Consider the following 24,160-nt stretch of genomic DNA (forward strand, 5'->3'; position numbering starts at 1 on the left):
GTCCATAAGGCATTCATACACAGGGGCATGTGTGAGGGCCTGCAGTTTGGGCTGCATGGTCACCTCTGAGCTTGCTAGCAGCCCAAGCAAGGAGTGAAACAAGATTAGCCACAAGATGTATCCAGCTCATAACATAAAACATACCACCAGGAGCACAGCTATTGTGTGCATTTGATCTGAGGTCTCCTCACTGAGAAGACCCCGTGCTGTGATGGAAAATAGTCACAAACGCCCCTGAATCAGTTTGACAGGACTGTCCTAGGGCTATGTCTTTAGGGCAAACCGAGGTGCGATGCTAACGAACCCTTCTGGTAGAGACAAACCTAGAGAAAACTGCACTGAGCCATTTCAAACCTGCTTTCTGCAGGGGTGTGATAGAGTTCTTCGTGTTCTAAAACGGATCCCCTGGCTTTTTGTTAGATTGCTGGCCTGCCTCGGCAGCTCCATTCTTTCCAGCTCCTCTCCTGAGCCTGCAGGTCCCCCTGCCCTGGAGAAAAGAGCCCAGCGGGGGTCCTCTGCTTTAATGACTAGGATGCTTGTCTTTAAAGTTTGCAAAGCCCTCGGCCTCCAACCAGTGGCCAGTGTGGCCCTTCTCTCCTTCGGCATGCAAGAAAAGCTGCTGTCTGGTTGAGTGAGCTCTGCTATAAATCAAAGTGTCACCACTTAGCCAGTAGAAGTGATTTAATTAATCCGCTGTGTTGTCCCCTGAGCATCACTCCACCTGACTGCTAATCAACTTCCATCAGCAAGAGGAAAATACAGGCCCTCTTTTGCTGAACCGCATTGCATGAGATGAAGGAAGAGAGGGAGGGGGAGAAAAAGTTAATTGCGGCACAGGAGCTCAAACTGTCACAAGAAAAAAGTCTCTCGTCTGGCATCTGCCTCTTTATACACTGTTGTCCCGTCTCGGGTGAGCTGCAGGAGAGGACCACATTTCAGTGATATTAATAGAGACATTATCTATTGTCCATATCTATTTATAAGAAATAATATCTTGCCTGGAAACCCTTGACAGCTGGCATATTGCAAAAAGGAACTGTTCTTTTATCATGCACCCAGTATTTAGGCCTTAAAAAAAAAAACCCACACAAAACCTTCATTGATAATCAGATAAGATTGAAAGTTTATGTATCTATCACTCGGGCACAGGAACATTTTTGACAGGTGACCACCCCAATTTCTGTCACATTCAGGTGAAATAAATGCAAGGCATTTCTCTGCAATGTAATTAGGCAGATCTAGTTAATGCTCTAGTGCTTTGAAGGTGAAATGAGCTTTTGTAATGAGAATTCCAAGCCCAGGATACTTGAAACCTTTAATAGCCTTATATCTCGAACCTCTTCACTAACGCATGGCTCCATTTTACAGTAGGAGAAGCCGAGGCAAACAAGGGTCAGGGAAATTTCCAGAAAGTTGCAGAGCCAATATGAGTGTTCTGAAACTGGGATCCCTCCCTTGTTGGGGTGGGGGGAGAGGGGGTGCCTAAGATTCTGTTTTAAAGTATGGGCTTATCTGGAATTGGATTCTTTTCTGATTGCTGAGCACTTACTCGATAAAAAGAAATTTATAAATTCTCTTAAGCAGGATAGAGACCAGAAAATCTTTCATCTGATCCAGAAAATGACATCTTGCATCAATTATGCATAAACCTTGGTTTTTCCCCATCAGAGGACTCCCCTTCCTCCATCCCCCCCCCACCCCCACCAAGCACACATGGAATTCCTGCCCAGCTTTTGTGGGTGAGTCATTGTGTCTTTAAAGACGGGTTAGGGGCAGTGTTTACCTGCTCAGAACACTGTGTTTCAGCAAAGATGTGCTTGGGATCAGAGCCTCTGCTGTACTAAAGTTGATGGATGTGCCTTTTAAAAGAAAGAGAGCCCTGGAATCTAATTCCAATAACTCTGAGTGCCCAGGGCCGTTAAGGACTTCCCTGGGTGTCTCCACACGTGACCTCTTCATGTGCATTATCACTGCTGGGCCAGGGCCACCCCTACAATTCTGGATGGGTGACAGGGTGAATGACAAGGGTGCTTCTCCATTATTATTAAGTCAAAATCTGATTAAAATGGATATCTGGGGCAGCTTTAAAGGGAAAGAGCTGCCATAAGAGATGCGGAGGTGTGTGTGGTCCGTCGAATGCTAGAGGGCAGTACGGCCTTCTCCCCTACCCTAGGATGTGGCTTCTCTAGGCGGCTTTCCTCTTGCCTCAAGGAAGGCCAGGGCTGCCTGGGCAGAGGAGAGAAAGAGGGAGTCACTGGCTTCCACCAACTAAAGCTCATGGGCACCCAAAGTGCAAGTGCTCCCTCCTTGTAGAGGGCAAGGGCCTGCCCCAGTCTGTTGCTGGGGGTAGTGGAACACGGGCTGGGATTGGAGCCCCATGGAGCTGGGTGGAATTCTGACTGAGTGCCCCCTCTCTGGACTCAGTTTCCTTATCTGAAGAATGGGAATGCCCATCTCCCAGAAGGGACATCAGGATGAAATGAGATCGTATATACAAACGGCCCCAGCACGGCACTAGGCGCATAGGAGCTGCTGGATAAATGCAGCTTCTTTGTCCTCACCTGCACCCTCCTTCGTCCACTCCCCCATTCTCTCATTCCTTTCACCAGCCCTGGAATCTATGCTACAAAAAGTGCTCGATTTGACAGAGGGGACTCAGATCCCAGAGTCATGCAAGGATCCAAATACTGCCAAGCCTCCCCCCGCCCCCCCGCCCCCCCAGGCAGGCATCAGAGAGTGCCCACCCCTCAGCTCAGGGCGCTGAGACCCCCTTCTCTCCACCCAGCTCTCTTTTCCTTTCTTGCATTTCTACCACAGCCATTGAACCGCACTCCAGGCTGACGCTGGGCATGTGGGAGCCAGCCAGGGACCCCTTCATTGTGGCTTTGTTTATTTTTATACACAGTTTAGAAACATCTGTTCTGACATTTTCCGGGGTCGAAGACAGGAAGAGAACAAGGTTGATATTTCTCAGGTGCTGGTGCCCTAGTGCATCTGTAATTGGAAAGCAAAATGGTTGGGTTGCTTCTCCATTTGTCCTAAACATTTCATTTGAAAGAGAAGGCAGTGTTATGGTGCCCAGGGGTCACATTGTATGCAAACAGGTAAACATTAAAGGGAAGTCTGAGAAGTGAGAAATGACGAAGCATTAAGAAACCCATGGCAAAGGTCTGTGCAACTTTCTTTGAGACGAAAGACCGGCTATGGGGAGATGACTGCAGCCCTTGTCTGCTTTCTTTTTTTTTTTTTTTTTTTTAATTTTTTTTTATAGCTACTTTTATTTTTATTTATTTATTTATTTTTGGCTGTGCTGGGTCTTCGGTTCACGCGAGGGCTTTCTCTAGTTGCGGCAAGTGGGGCCACTCTTCATCGCGGTGCGGGGACCGCTCTTCATCGCGGTGCGCAGGCCTTTTACTATCGCGGCCCCTCCTGTTGCGGGGCACAGGCTCCAGACGCGCAGGCTCAGTAGTTGTGGCTCACGGGCCCAGCTGCTCCGTGGCATGTGGGATCTTCCCAGACCAGGGCTCGAACCCGTGTCCCCTGCATTAGCAGGCAGATTCTCAACCACTGCGCCACCAGGGAAGCCCCTGTCTGCTTTCTTGAATTGGAAGCCTATTTTCCTTTTCTCAGTTAATCCCCTTCTTAAGATGAACATGGTAAAGGTGGTATCCAGAGGCTCACTGAGGGTAGGTGATGAAATGTATTCGTTCAGAAAATATTTACTGAGCACCTACTCTGCCCAGATCTGTACTAAGTGATACATAAGACACCGCTCATGCCCTAGGTAACATAATTATAATACAAAGTGGTGAGTATCACCATGGGCAAGTGAATTAATACTAAGGGAAGTCAGAGAGGGAGTCAGGAAAAGCTTCATGAGAAGTTTGCCAGGCAGAAGAGGAGGAAGGAGATCAGGGGATAGAAGGAAGAGCTTCTACCAAAACCAGAAGAGGTAACAAAAAAAGTGCTAAGGCCGTCAAATAGCATCATTCGATTATATACCGAACAGTATGCTAACTGCTTTCTCATTAAATCCTCCAATGTCCTGCACAGAGTAGGTGGTATTATCCCTGTTTTTCAGATGATGCTGGGGGGGAGACTGTATTGCTCAGCAGAGGTTAAGGCTAATGTGTGGAGAACTAAGATTTCTCCCCAGCCCTGTCTGTCCCTCGTGCCCGCCATGCTTTCCCCCAGTGCCGCACTGCGTGGTATGACTCGAACGTGGAGGATGAAGCTGGAGAGGTTAGGGGGACAAATTGCAAAGGACTTTTCATGCTGTGTTATAGAGTTTGGACTTTTTCCTGTAGGCAGTGGGAAGCCAGCACGGGTTTTTAAGTGGATATTGATTCTGTTACCAATGGGAGATGGGATGGGAGAAATACCCTATGCCAGACTGTGCCCAGAACCTTGACCGGCCGTCAGATTCAAGTCCTGCCCATCCAGCTTCTTGCCCAGCCTCCGGGATGGCTGGCTGCTCAGCTGAAAGAACTAGACCATTAGGGAGGATGAATCTCATAAGTGATGTGAAAAGAGAGCCTTTTTCTGTTCTTTATCTTTTTTTGGCTTGGGTATGCCTTTTTGTTCTTTGCTATAAAGCTCACATAGGCATCTGAGATTAAAAAATATAATAATGTGGTATAAAAAGAGAAACGAAAGTAAAAGTCGTCTTCCAGCTCATCTCATTCCCCAGATGTAAGCACTATTAACAATTTCTTGTACAGCTTTCCTGAAATTTTCTATTCAGGTATAAGGATATGTATTTATGTGTAACCTTTTTTAATTTTTAATTTTGTCTATCTCGGAACAGCTAATACATGTACATGGTTCAACATTAAAAAGGGTTTTACTGTGGAAAGTCCCTCTCCCACTGCTGTCCCCAGTTTCTCTGTTTTCTTCCAGTGTCACCATCTTCTTGTGTTTAAGCATGTGCAAGCTCATACTTTGCACATGTGATGTCTATTTTTCCCGTAAGTACAAAAGCTACGAAGAGTGCTATCTACACCGTTCTATCTCTTGCTCTTTCACTTCATGGTCATTTAAAAAATTCCAATATTTAGATAGTGCTTACCAACTGCCCCAGATTCACCTAAGTGCTTCTTGTATTATCCCACTGAATCCTTTGACAGGGGCAAGTGCGTACAGTCCCCATTCACTTGGAGGAACCTGGGGCACAGAGAGATTGAGTGACTCACCCAGGGTCATTCAGTTAGTAAATTAGCCCTGACTGTTAGGCTGGAATTGAAATAATGCAAGAGAGGAGATACCACTGGTAGTCAGGGCCAGTCTGAAGGTGTTTGAGTCTTGCTTTTTTGGGGATATCAGCATACCTTGGAGATCTTTCCAGATCAACACATATAGACTTAATTCTTTTACATGGCTGGATACTTAACTTCAGTTACTTCATCATTTGCCTGTTGATAGATGTTTGGGTTTTGTTTAATGTTCGCCTACAAATAGTGCTGCTGCTGGAACATCCTTGTATGTACACCTTGCAGTGCTAGAGCCAATGTACTGTAGAATAAATAAAGTGGGCTTGCTAGTCACCAGGTATGCACACTTTACATTTCAGAGATATTGTTAAATTGTGCTCCAAATATCTGCACCAGTTTACCCTCCCCAAGAATGTGTGAAAGTACCAGCCCCACATCCTCACCCTTCCTGGGCATTATCAACCTGTTTCATCTTTGACAGTCTTCCTGCCGAAAAATTGGCTCATTTTAACGTGCGTGCATTATGAGCGCATTTTTTCATGTGTTTATTTGGCCATTTATATTTCTTTTATGAACTGGTTTTCCGTGTCCTTTGCACATTTTGTGTTTTGGCTTTGTCTTTTTTTATAGAGATATATAAGAGCTCTTTGAATACTAAAGAAATGTGTTACGAATATTTTTCTAGTTTATTGTTTGCATTTGTATTTTTTTTTCACCGTGGAGGAGATTTTAATTTTTATGTAGTTAGATATATTAATCTTTTCTTTATGGCTGTTGGGTTTTGTATTTGCCTTTTCCTCTCCACAATTATATATTTTTTTAATGACCAATTTTTTTTCTCCTTAGCCTTTTTATGGCTTTAATTTTTAAATTGAACGCTAGTGTGTTTGGAATTTATTTTGGTGTAAGGAGTGATATAGGGGTCTGGCTCAATTTTTGGCTTTGAGGGGAACCTGTTTGGACTCCTTGGTGACCAGGCTTCACCGGATTAGGGGGGGACCACTAGCAGAAGGCTGGAACTGGTGGGAGAATTTCCAAAGGGCGGGCCAGCGCCACAGCACGGTGGGGCCTCAGCCCCCAGGGGCTGCCAGAAACCCCGAGTGGCCAGCCCTCTGGGCACCTGGAGGAACAGGGACTCCTCTGGGGTGCATATCTGAACCAAACACAGAGGGCTTATCGTCACAGGGAGAGAAGTCCATCTTATCTGTCTCCGCATATTCTCAGTGCTGCTCTCAGGCCCTGGCACAAGCTTGGTAATTGTCACGTTGTATGGAATCAACTAATTCTGACCCCCAAGCTGCTGCTCATTTGGTGTATTGTGACCTTGGGTTGTTGAGTACATCCCTCCACGTCTCTGAGCCACACTGTCCCCATCTGTGAAGAGAAGGTGGGTGATCACAATACTTAACCCAGGAGCTATTTCAAGAGGTTTCTAGAGTAAAGGGAGAAATGGGTGTGATTGCACTTGACGAACCCCAACGAGCTCTGCGGATGGAAAGTTGAAACTCTCAGCCACTCTCTGCTGCTATTCATATGTCTCAGCCTGTAATCAGTTGAAGTTGTAAGAATTACAATTCATCTCCTTGTGGGACATGGCTTTTTTATTTTTTAACTCTTAATGGGAAAAGGCAGCTTCTTACCTTTTTTTTTTCTGAATGCGTTCTTATACCTGCCAAAAATGTTGTCTACCACTATCCCCAAACCTCTGACATTTGAGAAAGTAAAGATGGGCTTAGAATGGGAAGGTCTGTATAAAGCAGAATCAGGTACCTACAAGGAACAGACCAGGGAATTCACTTATGGTTCACATGGAAGAAAGTCCTGGGCACTCAGGCTTGACTTGATCCTGGGTGAGACTTGGGCCACTTCCGTGCTTCAGTTTCTCTCACTTGGTTAAAAAAGAGACCTCACACCCAAGAAAAATCAATCTAGAATAGCCATCTAGACTAGTAGTCAAGAGGGTAGGTTCCAGAATCTGACCGCCTAACTTCAAATCCCAGCTCCACCATTTACTGGGTGACTTTGCACAACTCACTTACCTGTTTGTCATGGGGTAGGTGAAAACCTGAGTACCTGAGTACCTAAGGAGCTTAGAACAGAGCCAGGCATGCAGCAAGTGCTTAATGGATGCACCTATTATCATCTTCAAAGATTTCATTGGAATTGGCAGCCTGTTATATATCAAGTCATCTTTGGTTGATAGTCCCATAGGAGGTTGATAGTCTCAGGGGCGGTGGATACAAAAAGAAATTAGAGGGATGGTCCTCAGAGAACCTAGGTGATACGCTCAGATAGGAGAGATGCCACAAACACATATGAAAAGACTGTAGGCTTGGGACTTCCCTGGTGGCGCAGTGGTTAAGAATCCGCTGGCCAATGCAGGGGACAAGGGATCAAGCCCTGGTCCGGGAAGATCCCACATGCCACGGAGCAGCTAAGCCCGTGCGCCACAACTACTGAGCCTGTGCTCTAGAGCCCGTGAGCCACAACGGCTGAGCCCGTGTGCCACAACTACTGAAGCCCGTGTGCCTAGAGCCCGTGCTCTGCAACAAGAGAAGCCACCGCAATGAGAAGCCTGCACACTGCAACGAAGAGTAGCCCCTGCTCACCGCAACTAGAGAAAGCCCACGTGCAGCAACGAAGACCCAGCACAGTGAAAAATAAATTAAAAAAAAAAAAAAAAGACTGCAGGCTTAGGGTTGCAGACTCTAGTGCCTATAGAGGACAGACAGGCATCAGACAGGAGTGATACATACTATCTATATAAATCATACATATATGATTGTGCATATTAAATCACAAAGGAATAATCTTTTTCTCCATAAAGAAATATGCTTTCTCCATTTGTCTTGAAGTTTGCTCAGCTAGATTTTCTCATGTTTGGTGGAGGCCTGGCTGCAGAGAGATGGTTCTCTAGCATCATGAAAACAACAGTGCCTGTAAATGATCCATGACAGCTGAGCCTGGCCTCAGAGCCAGGGAGATGAAAGGGAACCGTGGGGTCTTGGCAACTGCAATAGGGTGACCCCATCTGAAAGGGCAAGTACTTGTGAGGCTAGAGCTCCTACATTTTCAAGAGAAAGCAGAAATCAAGATTTTTATCATATTTTTTAAATGTTGGATACAATAATTTTATCCAACACAGCATGCCTGTGGGGATGAATTTGGCCTCTGGGCCCCAGGTTTGCACCTTTTGCATATGGCCTGTCTCATAAGCGTACAGATAAGCAAATAAGCAAATTCACGCACATCGCAAAGTTGTCACATAAGAAGCATCGCCTAGCTAAGCAATTTTGTTTTTCCAAATCATTCAGGTGTTGTCTCTTCACAAATTCCACTATTCCAACTCATAGGCTGCCATGATCCCTTCACACAAGACTACCTTTTAGGAAAAGATAAGATGGAAAGCATAGTGTGTTTTCATACACTGTTAGATTAGAAGAAAGATATGCAGGGTTTGAAGTTGTGGGATAGTCAGTGCAATTGCAATTTTAGATGTTACTTGGTTGAGCGTGCCAACATTCACAGCAGCATTACTCATAATAGCTCAAAGGTGGAAACAGCTCAAATGTCCATCAGCTGATGAATCAATAAACAAAATGCGACATATCCATACAATGGAATAATATTTGGCAATGAAAAGGAATGACGTGGCACAGGTAGATGCTCCAACATGGATGAACCTTGAAAATATGATGCTAAGTGAAAGCCAGTCCCCAAAGATAACATTGTATGATTCTATTTATATGAAAGGTATAGAATAAGCAAGCTGTAGAAACAGAAAGGAGATTCGTGGTTTCCAGGGGGTGGAGGGAAGGGGAACTCAGGACTAACTGCTATTGGTACAGGGTTTCTTTTAGGGGAGACAAAAATGTTTTAAAATTAGATTGTGGTGATGGTTGCACAACCCTGTGAATGTACCAAAAACCAGTGAGTTGTATGGTATGCGAATGATATCTCAAAAAGTTGTTTAAAGAAAAAGATAATATGATTCATTCTTTGGTGCTCTTTGCCAGGTACAGGTACAATATCAGTTATCCCTGAATACAAAGGACAGTGACATAATTAGTAATAATTACAGCCTATTAAATGCATTGGCAGTCAGTTGCCATAGGCAAAGATAACTGCAGTTCAGACATCAGAGCACTGGATCATTATTATATTATTTACTAATATTAAGTTCAGAATCCATATCCAGCAGTGTAAACAGTCTTGCTAATTTTAGGTCTGTGAGGACAGGGGAATTTTAAGAATGCTGGTGCCTCTTCCCATAATCTGCCTCGTTCCGGCAAAGGGAAGCCTGACTGCTTTGCCACCAATCCAGAGTCAAGTGTGAACCCAGAAGTCTTGGCTTGTGGCCACCGATCCATCCTGTTTGCTACCACTTGGGGGTTGTGTGTGTGTGTGTGGGGGGTGTGGTTATGTTTTCCTTTGGGCTGCCAGTCAGGCCTCCCCTTTATCCTCTTCACTCTCCAACCCCATCCATGTAACCCCACCAGTGAAGGTGAACTGGACAGTCCCCTCCACCTTTGCTGAGTGGAAATGAATGAGGGCAGCCAGGTGGTGAGAACCAAGTGCCACATCTGGCAGCAGTCTCATCTGCTTTCTCTTAACGGTCTCCTGTTGTCCTCCAACCGGCTCCACGCATTTCCCATCAGCAGAGAGCACCAGTGGCCATGCAGACCGTCCCAGGGGTCCAGGCACCACTCTCCAGTCCTCTTGCCAAGTCTCACCACTTTCCCCCAGAGCACCTTGCCCAGTGATTCAAGCTGGCTTGGCCAGTTCCCCGAGTTCATAATATATTTGTGTTGTTCCCCTCCTCTTCTGTGAACTCTGAGGTCAGTGCCCCTTCCTATTGCTTTTTTGCTTGCTCCGGTGTTTCACTCCGGACTGTCACTTAGCACGCTTCCTGCCCAAATAGGCCAAGACCTGCTAATGAAAGTCCCCCTTCACTCCGGGGGGCCCTTAAGCATTAATGGCCTCTGGAAGCAGATATTGTCTGACTTCCGGGAGTCTAAGTGCTTGACCTGCACATAATTACAAAATGACCTACCAGACAAGGAAATGTTTGTTTACACTCCATCTCTGTCATCCCTCCCTGCAAACCCCCCAAGGGGAGAAGTTTGGCAAGGTCCATTCCCCCAGGTCCATTGTGAGTCTTTCCTCTTGGTTTCCCTCCTTGTCCCCTCCCCTCGGACCCGCCAGCGAGGCGGGCAGTTAAAAGCAAATCGAGTGAGTGTTCTTGCTTGAAAGGTAGTCTGAGTTGTGCAGGTGGATTGCCTTCCCTCACACCTGCAGCGTGTATCTCCTGAACTTATAAGATGAGCCAGGTGCCATGTCAGACACGATGCTGTCGGAGCATGTCTGATGTCGTTCCTGCCCTCGTCAAGCTTGCAGTTTAGGGGACAGATACAAGATGAGAACTGCAGTAAGTGCTCTGATGGAAGAGTTCAGGGCACCTTGCAAGCAGTTAATGGGGAGACCTGACCTAGTGGTGCTGGGAAGTTGAGGAGGTCAGAAAAGGCCCACGCTGCATTATTCAGGCCTTGGTGGACCCCGTTCTCATTAAAAAAATTACATTTTACAACGGAGTTAGTATAAACCCAGGCTAGATTCATCAATATATAGTTGTTATTATAATCACTTTGTTCTTCTGATTTTAAAAGAAATTAAGCATTTTTCTCATGGGCCCCTAAAGGTATTGTGGGTTCTCAGCTGTGTCTGATGGAGAAATCAGCCCAGGAAAAGCTGCCCTGAGGAAGAGACAACTGAATTGAGATCTGAGGAATAAACAGGAGTTAATTCAGTGAACCAGGCAATGGAGACAGCATATGCAAAGGCCCTGTGGCTGAGGAACTAACCCTTGGAGAGTGTCAGTGACGTGTAGTGCAGAGGACAAGGGGACGCAGGGATAAAGTGAAGCTAGAGAGAAGGCAGGACCATGTGGGCCGTGAATGTCATTGTGATCTTTACCCCAGGACAGTGGGAAATCATCGATAAGTTTCAAGCAGGGGGGAACTTCCCTGGTGGTCCAGTGGTTAAGACTCCGGGCTCCCAATGCAGGGGGCCCGGGTTCGATCCCTGGCATGCCATAACTGAAAAAAGATCCCTCATGCCACAACTAAAAAAAGATCTCACATGCCGCAACTAAAGATCCCGTATGCTGCAATGAAGATCTTGCATGCCTCAAGGAAGATCCCACGTGCTGCAACTAAGACCCGGTGCAGCCAAATAAATAAATAAATGTTTTTAAAAAAAGTTTCAAGCGGGGGGTTTGAATGACTTCTGAAGATATCAATAGGAAAAGCTGACTAGAAAACCATAATGCTCCCCACCCCCTAATTCTCTCTATTAAATCTAATCAACAGAATGAGAACCGGTCTGGAATTGGTCAGGCATCAGTGATACTCATGTCAAGAAGAAATTGAGACATGGCTGCTGGTCTGTGGTTAATGGAGAATAAAAGACAATATTTGCCCCCAAATTTTGTTATGCTCCCCCATCCTGGATCGGGTCCTCAGGAAATAGATTCTGAGACAGAGATTGCGTGTAGATTTATGGGGGTGTGCTCTGGGGAAAAGCATCTGTAAGGAAGTGAGGGCAGGACCGAGCAGATGCAGCAGATGTGTCAGGCATTCCCATGGAGTTCCCTGGAGAAACATCACCAGTGGAGGCCAGGGAGCAGGGCCTTTGCAACTGCCGGATGAGGGCTGCCACAGGGGTGGCGGAGAATCTTGGGCGAGCAGCTCTGAGGGCAGTTCCCGTGGAGGGTCTCAATGTCCAGGAGCCAACACCACTGGCCCCTGGGGAATGCACTTTTTCTATAAAGGGCCTGATAGTAAATATTTTCAGCTTTTTGGGCCATACAATCTCTGTTGCAACTACTCAGCTCTGCGGTTAAGGCACAAAAGCAACCATAGACGCTACGTCATGAGTTGGCATGGCTGTTGGCCAATAAAACTTTATGGACAGAAATTTTAAATTTCATATGATTTTCATGTCTCACAAAATATTCTTCTTTTGCTTTTTTCCCCAACCATTTAAAAGTGTAAAAACCATTCTTAGCTTGCAGGCCTTGGACCAGGTTTGGCCTGCGGGCTGTAGTTTGACAACCCCTGGCCTAGAGGGATTTAGGAGGTACAGGAGTTGGAATCTTTGGTGTTTGAATTGTCAGCTGTAGGCTGGTTGACAGGGGACTTTTCCCTTCTACCTTCAGCTTTCTTGTCAGTAAAATAAGAGTAACTCTGAAACCCAAGCTCCCGAGATTGTGGTCAGGTGGGGCTGGGGGCGGGGGCAGACTCTGTTAAAGCAGTCGTGAATCACATTCAGAATATTGAGTACCGTAGGTGCATTTTGCCATCAGTACCACCCCTCAGGCCCAAGCCATGCATGAGTCGAAAGAAGGTGAGTGTGTCTGATAAGGAACCTGGTGACATCCTAAAAGTGTACAAGGGGGAAACAGTGTCATGGTTGGTTGAGGATTTTGGGGGAGTTTTCCTCAGCGTCAAAGTCACTTGGGGCCCAAACCCAAACCAGATGATTTCCTTTCCTGTTTCTCTTTCTGGAGGGATCAGCAATCCACTCTCCCCACCTCCCTCCCTCCCCTGCCTTCACTTCTCACCCTTTCACACTCCTGTGCGTTAGCAGCCCTTGTGAGTGTCCTAACATAGGCTGCAGTCCGTGGGACTGGGTTTCCAAAGCTGCCTACAGGAGGCCTCCGAGCGCTTACAGATGAAAAGACACAGTCTCTCCGGCAGCCTCCTCTCCCCAGCCCCACACAAGCAAGCGCAGATAACCAGTACACAGCCCAGAAGGCTCCGAGGGAACATTTGGTCTGGGTTGGTGACCCTAAGACCCACAGATTGCAGAAGAAACTAATAGAACATCAACCTTGAATTTCACCCCTGTCTCGACCTCTTTCCTCTACAGGTGCGTGTGCCCCTCAACCTGCACTTGTAGTTCACATCATTGTCGGCTGCTGTTTGATTTAGGGGTCAGGAAGTGATTGGGAGGGGGCAGAAGGCCATTTTAGGGGAGCTGCAGCTCCCAAAACGTGTTGCAGAAGTCATCGGCCCTTCTGAGTGTCTGCAGTCACACCTGACCCTGGGCCGGTTCTCTGCTTCCGGCACAGCGCGACTTGGCGGCTGCTACTGTGCCTTGTCATTTGTTGTCCCATTTAGCTTGTTCACTTGCACCCCACCCTTGTTCTTGTTCTGTTCGATTTCCTTCCTCTCTTACTCTGGAATTATTCTGGTTCTCGTGGAAGGAAAAAGGTACAGCGTTTCCATCTGTCACCCAGTGGTTGTCTGGGTCCTCAAAGGCAGCACATCTGTAACAACTGGCGCTGAAGGAGCTGGCCAGTCTTTCTGTTCCCTTTCTGCGTTCTGTGCGCCTGGGTCTGAGTGCCGTTTTCATTTCTGTCCCTTTAGTCCTGGGATGTGTTTTCTTCTGACAAAGTCTATTAGCCTTGTTGAGAATAGTTAATGGATAGTTAGTGGATCAATTAGATATAAACTCCTGCAGGCTCAGGATCATGTCTTGTGTTTATTTTCCTGTATCCCTGAAATGCCTGGAATAAAATAGCCTTCTAGGGTCACCTGTTGGTTGATGGGACAAGTCTAGTATTCCACAGGTGGACTCTTTCTTGGATCCCACCCTCCCTCTGCCACCTCTGTTTCTTGGGCCTTTATAATAATTTCTTATTTCACCTCCCTGCCCTCCCCCATTCTCTGGATGGTTCAAATATTTGAGCCTATAACTTCCACTTTTTTTTTTAAATTAATTAATTAATTAATTTTTATATTTATGGCTGTGTTGGGTCTTCGTTTCTGTGCGAGGGCTCTCTCCATTTGCGGCAAGTGGGGGCCACTCTTCATCGCGGTGCGCGGGCCTCTCACTGTCGCGGCCTTTCTTGTTGCGGAGCACAGGCTCCAGACGCGCAGGCTCAGCAATTGTGGCTCACGGGCCCAGTCGCTCCGCGGCATGTGGGATCTTCCCAGACCAGGGCTCAAACCCGTGTCCCCCGCATTGGCAGGCAGATTCTCAACCACTGCGCCACCTGGGAAGCCCTAACTTCCACTTTTTGGCCTAAGTCTGTTTGGTGGGGCAGCAGGGAGCCCTGATATTCAGATTTTCCTGGACTGTGTGAGGGTGAAGGGGGCCCATTTCTCATCCATCTTCATATCTTCAGTGTCTATCACAAAGCCCAGCTCTTAGTGCACATTTAACAATGTGTGCTGAGTGAGTGAGTGAATGAATGAATGAATGAAAAGGAGGAACCTCTTTAACTCTGCATGCCTCTGCCTGCCTCCAGCTTGCTCTAATCCCAGCCAGGATGAATTCTTCTGACTCCAAGCAAAATCTTCTGATTCAGCGTCTACCAGCATATATTGCAAAATCCTCCTCAAAGGAGGGATCCAGAAGGGGCCCAGCATCAAATGAGTTTGAGCACTGCTGCCTCCTCTTTCCATATTTCAAGACTGACCGTGCACTTTGGCATTTAAAGCCTCAGAGACATCCCACATTTAGACACCTCCTTAGCTCCGTTTAATCCCAAATTTCCCAAACTCATTTGACCCTGGATCTCTTGTTCTTAGAGAATCTCCCATAACTAGTCTTCCATAACTTAAGAGGTTAATTTGTACACCTGGTATCCTTATTTATAGAATACAATAATACAATGCCTGATGCCTCAATAGAATTATCTTCACTGGCAGCCCCTAATTGTCTGTTTAGGTCATTTCTAAGAATAAATGGTCAGTCCACAGAAACACACATTAGCAATGCAGACATGCACAGAAGTGAACGTATTGAAATGACACAGATGTGCGTAGTGATGCATTCTCATGGATCCCCATGACGCAACATTCACTGGTATATCCGTTCCCATGCTCGTTTATTCATTCAACAGACACTTAATGAAAGCCCATTTTGGGACAGGCACTACTCTGGCCGCTGGGAATGTAATAGCGAGCAAAGCAGACATAGTCCCTGAGCAGCGGATGTGGACATAAAGAAATGAACTGTGCCTCCCAACAGGTATTGGGAGAAGCAGGCCTTTCCCCCAGAGTCCTTATCCTTCAATTAAAGGAGACTGTTGGAATCTTTAACGATCCCTTCCTGCTCACAAATAGATTGTTCTATGGAATACGATGATTTTTGTGAAGGCAAGAGTGTGCCTCAGATGCTCATTTTATATAAACAATGTGTTCTGGATTTAATTTGTATAAATAAAAATTTGTTAAAAGTATAATCCCATTATCTAATAAATGTACATTTTCTTTCTGAGATGTTTAAACCTCATTTCTAATTGAGCTAATGATCACAGTGATACGGGAACAGTTCAGTATTGAAGTCTACCCTCCTCCACCATAGGTAATTGCTAATTTTTTTTTATTGTGGTAAAACAAAAACACATAACATTAAATTTACCATCTTAACCATTTTTAAGTGTACGTAGTGTTAACTATATTTACATTGTGTGCAACAAATCTCTAGAATTTTTTTTTTTAATAAATTTATTTATTTATTTATTTTTGGCTGCGTTGGGTCTTCGTTGCTGCGCACAGGCTTTTCTCTAGTTGCCGCAAGCGGGGGCTACTCCTCGTTGCAGTGTGCATGCTTCTCACTGCAGTGGCTTCTCTTGTTGCAGAGCATGGGCTCTAGGCACACAGGCTTCAGTAGGTGTGGCATGCAGGCTCAGTAGTTGTGGCTTGCGGCCTCTAGAGCGCAGGTTCAGTAGTTGTGGCGCATGGGCTTAGTTGCCCTGCAGCATGTGGGATCTTCCCAGACCAGGGCTCGAACCCATGTCCCCTGTATTGGCAGACGGATTCTTAACCACTGCGCCACCAGGGAAGCCCTCTCTAGAATTTTTGACCCTGCAAAATGGAAACTCTGTACTCACTAAACACTTATTCCTCTTGCCCCCTTCCCCCCAGCCCTTGGTAACCACCTTTCTCCTTTCTCTTTCTTTGATTTTGACTATTTTAGATAGATACTTCATATGAGTGAAGTCATACATTATTTGCCCTTTTGTGTCTGGCTTATTTCACTAAGCCTAATGTCATCCACACTCATCCATGTCAAAGCATGTGACAGGATTTCCTTCTTTTTTAAGGCTGCATAATATTCCATTGTATGGATATAGCACATTTCCTTTATCCATTCACGTGTCGATGGATACTTGGGTTGCTTCCACCTCTTGGCTATGGCGAGTAATGCTGCAATGAACATGGATGTGCAAATATCTCTTCAAGATCCTGCTTTGAATTCTTTTGGATATATGCCCACAAGTGGGATTGCCAGATCATATGGTAGTTCTATTTTTAAATTTTTGAGGAACTTCCATACCGTTTGCCGTAATGGCTGCACCATTTTACATTCCCACCAACAGCACACAAGGAGTCCAACTCCTCCATATCCTCACCAACACTTGTTACTTTCTGTTCTTTTGATAGTAGCATCCTGACAGGTGTGAGGTAATATTTCATTGTGGTTTTTATTTGCATTTCTTGTGATGTTGAGCATCTTTTCATATGCTTGTTGCCCATTTGTGTATCTTCTTTGAGGAATTGTCTATTCAAGTCCTTTGCCCATTTTTTAATTAGGTTATGTGTCTTTTTGTTGTTGAGTTGGAGAAGTTCCTTACGTACACTGGATATTAAACCCTTATCAGATATATGGTTTGTAAATATTTTCTCTCATTCTGTAGATTCCCTTTTCACTCTGTTGATTGTCTCCCTTGAAGCACAGAAGTTTTTACATTTGATATAGTCTCATTTCTCTATATTTGCATTTGTCATCTATGCTTTTGGTGTCATATCCATGAAATCATCGCCAACTCCAGTGTCCTGGAGCTCTTCCCCTATGTTTTCTTCTAGAAGTTCTATAGTTTAAGGTCTTACATTTAGGTCTTTAATCCATTTTGAGTTAGTTTTTGTGTCTGGTGTAAGCTAAGGGTACAGCTTCGTTCTTTTGCATGTGGATATCCCGTTTTCCCAACACCATTTGTTGAAGAGACTGTCCTTTCGCCCACTGTGTCAGTAACTGCTGATTTTTAAATCAGAGCTTTAATGGACCAGGATAGCAGTGGCAGTGGTAGAAGAGGGTCTATTAGCATTACCTGGGCCCTAGGGACATCTTTCAACTAACTCCCCTCCCCACTTTGCCTGGGAGTGGGAAGCATGGGGACTGGCCAGGTGAATGTTGAAAAAGCTCCAGGTGATCCAGTACATGTGCCCGTCTTCTTCTGGTCAAGAGCCTAGAAGCAGCGGAGAAAAGAAATCATTAAATCGGCCAGAAGGGTCTCTGTGCAGGGTAGAGACACTTTGCCCCATGGGAGTCTGCTTCGCAAATGTGGACTTTGTTCCTGCTGGGTTTTCTCAAAGCAGGGTGCACCTGTGAGCTCTCCAGAGGCTCGTGGATCTGGCTGCCCAGGTACTGAGGAAGAAGTGCTGGCCGCCCTGTACCTGGACAGTCCGGGAAGCACCCCGAGCATCTGCCTGCAGTCTGCACATGCATTTGAAAGGCCTTCTTGGGAGAAAGGGAAGGAGGAGCAGCTGGAGGGAAGAGGGGAAGAAGGACAGACAGTTCGTCTGCATGGAAGGCAGCGAGCACAGGTGTTTGCAGCAGCAGATGGCAGCCTGCAGCAGAGCCCTCCTTGGACCCCTGTCCCCGCAAGGGGAAATGAGAGGGAGGGGAGGCCAGCCAGGCCCCTCTCGAGCTGCAGCCCGGAGCGGCAACGCCCACCTCTGTGTATGTAGCATGCACGTCTGCTCCACCCCTCCGAGTATCGATCCAAGGCCAGGAGTACACAGGCATCTCAGAGAGCCAAGTCTTAGCTGCAGGCTTACTAGTGCTTCTAAACGATTGTAGCCCAGAGGCTGTGCTGCTGCATTTCTGAACACCTCTACTTTGGCCACTAAGTGGATGAGGGAGCGGCCCAGGGCATCTAGCTTTTCCTGCTGGAGAAGGCCATTCACAGGCCGCTCAGCCCTTCAGAACCCTGTAACTTTAGATCAGGCAGAGGAAGAAAGAAGTCCAGAAACAAAGCCTGAGCAGCCTGGGTGCAGCAGGGCTTATATCCCTTACTCTCAGTGAAGGCATTATTCTCCGGCAGGCAACCCGGTGGTGGGTGGGAGGTGGAATGGGCAGGAGATGAGTGGGGGCAGCAGGGAAAAGCAGGCACCACCACTCTGTGTTCACAGCAAAGCATAGCTTCCCCATCAGCATCTCTACTGTACTTCAGAATCCTCCTCAACACAGCTCTTCAGGAAGCTACCACTGGCCAGTTGGCATTGGCCCTGGAGAGGGAGAGGGAGACCTGTCTTGTAGGGTACTGATCCTGGTTGTGCCTCAGTGGCCTCTGTGCCTCTGGAGGAGTCCCTACACCCTGGAGACCTTAATTGTCCCAGCTGGAAGAAACAGGAAAGTTACTCCACCGCAAGTATTTGTTCTCTCTTTGCACGGCAGCTGGAACAGAAGCCCAGAAATCCCTGCTCCCGAGTTCTGTGTGGTGTGGAACCTGGGAAATGTGGGAAATCATCTACACCAAATTGAAAGGGAAGGGATGGGGCAGGGGTATGTGTGTCCAACATTATGAGCGACCGGGGAGATGATAAAAGCCCCCCTCAGCGCACCTGCACGGGCCAGCCTGATCTGAACACTCTGCACGTGTAAGTTCATTCAATGCCCCCAACCACCGTGGAACTAACCCCCAAAACCTTTCCTATTCCACACATGAGGAAATGGACTCTCAGCCAGGATTAACCCGTCCACACAGCTGCTGCTACTACTACTACTACTGGGCCAGCATCAGATTGCAGGGAAGCTGGGTGTAAAGTCCATGTTTTTAACCACTGTTCTATGCTACAAAACAAACAAACAAAAACAAACCAAAGACCAAAAGCCATTTTTCACCCACCAGACTGACGACAAGTAATAGGTTTGATACAATCAGTCGCGATGAGGCAGTGGTGAAGGGCCTGCACCTAATTACGTCCAGGAAGGCCTGGAGGACTAGGATTGGGGCTTGAGGTTGGTGGGCACTTTCATCTTATCTGTATTTATTTTGCAATGCAGAATATAGTTGCACATGGCTTGGGTTCATAACTCCTTAGAGAGAGAGAGAAGTGAAGATGGTCAGGAGACAAGAGCCAAAGATAGATGGAGGGTTTTCAGAATCTAGAACTGCCTTTGAATGTGACCTCTTGGCTGCAGAAACTCTGATGGCTTTGAGCCTTGGGGGAGCTCGTGCTTTTCTCAGCACACCTTTATTTACTGAGGACCCCTGTGTTCCAGGCTCTGGGTTGGGCTCTCAGCTGTTGCCACGCAAACCCAGGGTGTGTCCTGGTGGTACTGTCTCACGTCCGTCCCCAGTCTGGGTGCCTCTGTGGCGATGAGGTCATGGCCACATACAGGGAGGAACCGGTTTACCCCTCAGCTTCGATTTGTGATGGGCTGTTCCCCCAGAGCAGCTGCTGCAGCAACATTTACTTTGTACAGCAGCCAAGAGAGAGTGAGAGAGAGAGAGAGAGAGAGCGCAGGCGAGCCAGCAAGAGTAAGTGCGCATGAGCCTACCCCATTCCAAAATGTTTCTGACAAAATCTGGCACTCCTGGTTCTAATCAAAATACTGAACTTTGGAACAAATTAACATTCCACAGCCCTCGCAGGGAAGGAGAACTCAGCCGAGACAACTTCAGTTCACAACCACAACAAAAATAGCTTCTCCCGGGGAAGACACAGTCTGCTAACAAGGTCACTTTTGTTTTGCTTCCCCTGCCATCTGGCTGAGTGGCACCAGCGGCTGGATTTGGTACCGGCTTCTTCTGCCGAGAGTGGATGGGAGCCGGGTGGCACTGCAGAAGGCTTCTCAGCCTCCTGGCAAAGGGTGCCGGCACAAAGTTACCTTCAGACACCCCCCAGCAGGCACGCGGGCAGATGGAGCCCCGGTTTCACCCAGCCCGACTCTGCTCTGAGCTCCGAGTGTGCAGAAGGTGTGACACCAGCAGACAGCAACAAGCAGGTGGGAATCAGGGGAGAGTGAAAAACACGACAGGATGGGAAAGCTATCTTCGTCTTGAAAAACATTCCAGGACTCAACGTAATGCTCGTTCTGGCAAGTCGGGAGTCTGAGTTCCAGAAGGCGAACAAAGAAGCATGATTTTGGTTTTGGGTTTGGGTTTTTTTCTTTTTTTCTTTTTCTCTTCCCTTCTGCTTGCAAGATTCAGCTCCTTTCAGTCATTATCAGGGACCTTCAGTAACCTCCCTTGGCCTGTTTCCTCGTCTGTAGGACGGGAATCACCTGCACGGTGTGGGTGAAAAAAGCGGATGTCGTTGCCTAAGGGTGCCTGGCTGGGGTTCTCAGAGAACACGCGTGCCCTCTGACCTGGTAGCCCAGGAGGGCTTCCATGTAGAAAGACCCCTTGACAGCCCTCTGCAGAACTTATACATGGCAATGGTCTGCCCAGAGTCACTTCATTTTGAAGGTGTGGAGCTGGGATTTGAACACAAGCATTTTGCTTACAAAGATGCTGCTGCTTCTTCTGTATCAATGATTTTCAATCTTTTAAAAAAGGATCAAAAGCCATGAATATCCACAAGGGGTACATGACCTACTAAAACCATGCCCCTCCCATGAGGAGTCTAGGGATCTTGGTTAATATCATAGTAGACCTGCTGGGAAAACAAACAAACAAATAAACAAAGCTTTAGTAAAATGGAGAAGGAATCTTTAAAATGACCTAAAGCCTCCCTACCCTTAAATGAAGGAAAATAATTTCATTAGAGCATCTCCTTTAGGATTCTGCCCCACCCCTGCAAAGACACGTAAGGAAACTTTGATTTCAAGTGAGTTGAATCTGGTCTCCGAGGGCTCGGAGGTGGGGTGAGGCTGGTGAAGGTCATGGGACTCTGAGGTTGTGTCACTGCTGTCCCTGGGGAGTGGGGTGAGCAAGGGCGCCCAGGGTCCCACTGATGCAGGTGGTTCCTGAGTCGGAACTGAGCTATGACAGCTGGCATAGGATTTAAAAGGTTGGGAAGAGTCCTGGGGCCATTTGCAAGTGTTAATTGGTATTAAGGACTGAGCCCCTCTCTGCTGCTGGTACCCAAGGTGCTTGCTTCCCCAAATAGCATGGGGAGGACTTGACACTGCCCCCCAGCAGGGAATATGGTGGGGGGCAGGCCACTGAGTATTGATTATATACCAGGCAGTGTGCTCAGCTCTGGTGTACAGCAAAGAAGAGAGATAAAGCTCTTGCCCTCAGAGGGCTTTCAGACTTGTAGGGAGCTAGACATTTAACTCAAAGAAATAGCACTTAACATGCCTTTGAGGCAATGAGAATTGTCTAAATCAAAGAATGCATGTGGGAGGAGCTGATGGAGATCGGCGCCCATGGCTAAAGCCTGCCTAGACAAGGGCCCTCCTGGACCCTGCCACTGGGAAAGGACTCGCTGCCTTCAGAGGAAAGGAAGGGGACTCGTGCACTTGGGGATCATTAGCCGGGGAGAGCGAGCAACACGGAATGAGAGGAGAGGTTGGGGAGGCCAGATCTGGAGAACAGAATTTCTGAAGGGGAATCCATGGGTCACCCACATCAGGATTTCCTCAGGGACTTGCTGCCAATTGAGATGCTTGGGACCATCTCAGACTTCTGGAATCAGCATCTCTGGACAAGCAATCTGGAATCTGCTTTATAAGCAAGTGCCCTGGGACATTGTTCTATGCACAGGGGTTCATGGTCCACAGGAAAGTTTTCTGGATTTTATCCCAAATGAAAAGGGAGGCCACTGAAGGATTTGGAAAAGAAAAATGATGCAGTTCATCTTAAAGATGTTGTTCTGCCTCTTGGGTAGGTATTGAGTGGAGTGGGATTGCGGGGGGGAGGTGGACAGAACACCTGGGCAGCCGAGACAGAAGTCCACACTGCTTCCTCGTCCTTTGCTTCCCTGCCAGCAGCACCGGGTAGACTAACTCCTTACCTTATTAACCGGTCCTGTGGCACCTCCTGGATTCTCCCTGGTCATCTAGGCCCTCATGTGGTGGCCGCCTGCACCCCAGAATGTTAGGTGGATTGACACTGACCCTTGGATTGTCCACATCTTGGGCCTCAGATCGTCCCTTTCTCCTTTAACATCTCACACAGTCTCTCGCTGTCAACACAGCAGTTGGTTTTCCAAGGTGTAGGGCAAACTACCCTCTCACCTGTCCAGGATGGCTTAGGTAACATCAGACCTGAGAACGGGGTGAACCTTTCAGGCATTCTCTCGGTGCTGATGGGCCCTACAAGTCTGCAACATGAGCTTAGGTGGTAGGGAATCAATGAGACTGCCACCTCCAATAGGTCAGACTCCTTATAGGGGTCCAGGAGACCCCACCAGGGCTCCTGGTTTGCAGATGGGCAAGAAGGAGCCGAGGGTCACAACTCTTCCCAATCAGAGCCTGTGCTAAGTGGCTTTTGATTCAGGCTGGTGCTTACCCAAACTGGCCTCCGTCTTTCAAGTAAAGGACACAGTTTTCACTCTCTCTGCGTTTTCAAAGAGGAGCTGACAGGGAACGTTGCGAATCACAATCAGAGTTCCCTGCCACAGGGCACACAAGATGAGAATTGACTCAAAACTTTTACTGTCCTCATTTACTGAGTACTGGAAAGACACACACATAAGTCAGCAGAGAAAAACCCAAGAGGCCTGGTCTCTAGCTGCATGTCAACAGAACGCCTGAATAACATCGCCTGCTGCAACACAAAGCAGAATCAAACCACAACCCAGCCAAGCCTCCTTAGGTTCCCAAAGTATCAAAGAGATCTTCGCGCTGCCTTCATTATTCTTTTAATCAACTTTTTTGAGGTATAATTTACACACAATAAACCCATTTTAAGTGTATGGGTTGATGTTTTGACAAATGTCTACACCCGGGTAACCATCACTTCAATCGAAGTATAGAATATTTCCAACAACCACCATCCCTGCAGATTCCTTCCAGCCTCTTAGAAGTCAGTCCCCCTTCCACCTCTGCCCTCAGGCAACTACTGATCTGCTCTCTGTCACTCCACTTTTACAATTTGTATAATTTCATGTAGTGGAATCAGACAGTATGTACTCTTGTGTCTGGCTTCTTTTACTGGTTTATGAGATTCAGCCACATTGTTACATATATCAGTAGTTCATTTCCTTTTACTGTTGAGTAGCATTTCACAATTTGTTTATAGATTTACCTGGTTGATGGGCATTTGGGTTGTTTCCAGGTTTGGGATATTATGAATAAAGGTCTTACAAACATTTGTGTATAAGATTGTGTGGACATACGTTTTCATTTCTCTTGGATAAGATAAATACCTAAGAGTAGCTGGGTTGTATAGTAGGTATATATTTACTTCTTAAGAAACTGCCAGACCTTTTATCCAAGGTAGATGTGCCATTTTCACATTCTTACCAACAATATCTGAGTTCCAGGTGCTCCACATCCTCACCAACAATTGATATTGTCAGTCTTTTTTTTTTTTTTTTTTTGTCAGTCTTTTTAATGTTATTCATTCTAATGGGTGTGGTGGTGTCTCATTGTGGTTATTGTTTGCATTTCCTTGATGACTAGTGTCGGGCACTTTTTTATGTGTTTATTGGACATTATATACCTTCTTTTAGGACTGTCTTTTTAAATCTTTTGTTCATTAAAAAAAATGAGATTGGGACTTCCCTGGTGGTCCAGTGGTAAAGAATCTGCCTTCCAATGCAGGGGAAGCGGGTTTGATCCCTGGTCGGGGAACTAAGATCCTACATGCTGCAGGGCAACTATGCCTGCATGCCACAACTACTGAGCCCAAGCGCCTCAACTAGAGAGCCCACGTGCCACAAACTACAGAGCCCATGTGCTCTGGAGCCTGTGCGCTGCAACTGGAGAGAGAAAACCCACATGCCACAACTAGAGAGAAGCCTGTGCGCTGCAATGAAAAG

The 24,160-nt window shown here is 46.8% G+C and overlaps 1 protein-coding gene across 20 annotated transcripts in view; it reads left to right on the top strand.

Moving 5' to 3' along the window:
• Positions 1-24,160, top strand: part of SPRING1 (SREBF pathway regulator in golgi 1) — a 259,028-nt gene that overhangs the window by 37,730 nt on the left and 197,138 nt on the right. The window lies entirely within an intron of this gene.

The sequence above is a fragment of the Balaenoptera ricei genome, chromosome 14, assembly GCF_028023285.1.
Source record: "Balaenoptera ricei isolate mBalRic1 chromosome 14, mBalRic1.hap2, whole genome shotgun sequence".
Taxonomy (NCBI): Eukaryota; Metazoa; Chordata; class Mammalia; order Artiodactyla; family Balaenopteridae; genus Balaenoptera; species Balaenoptera ricei.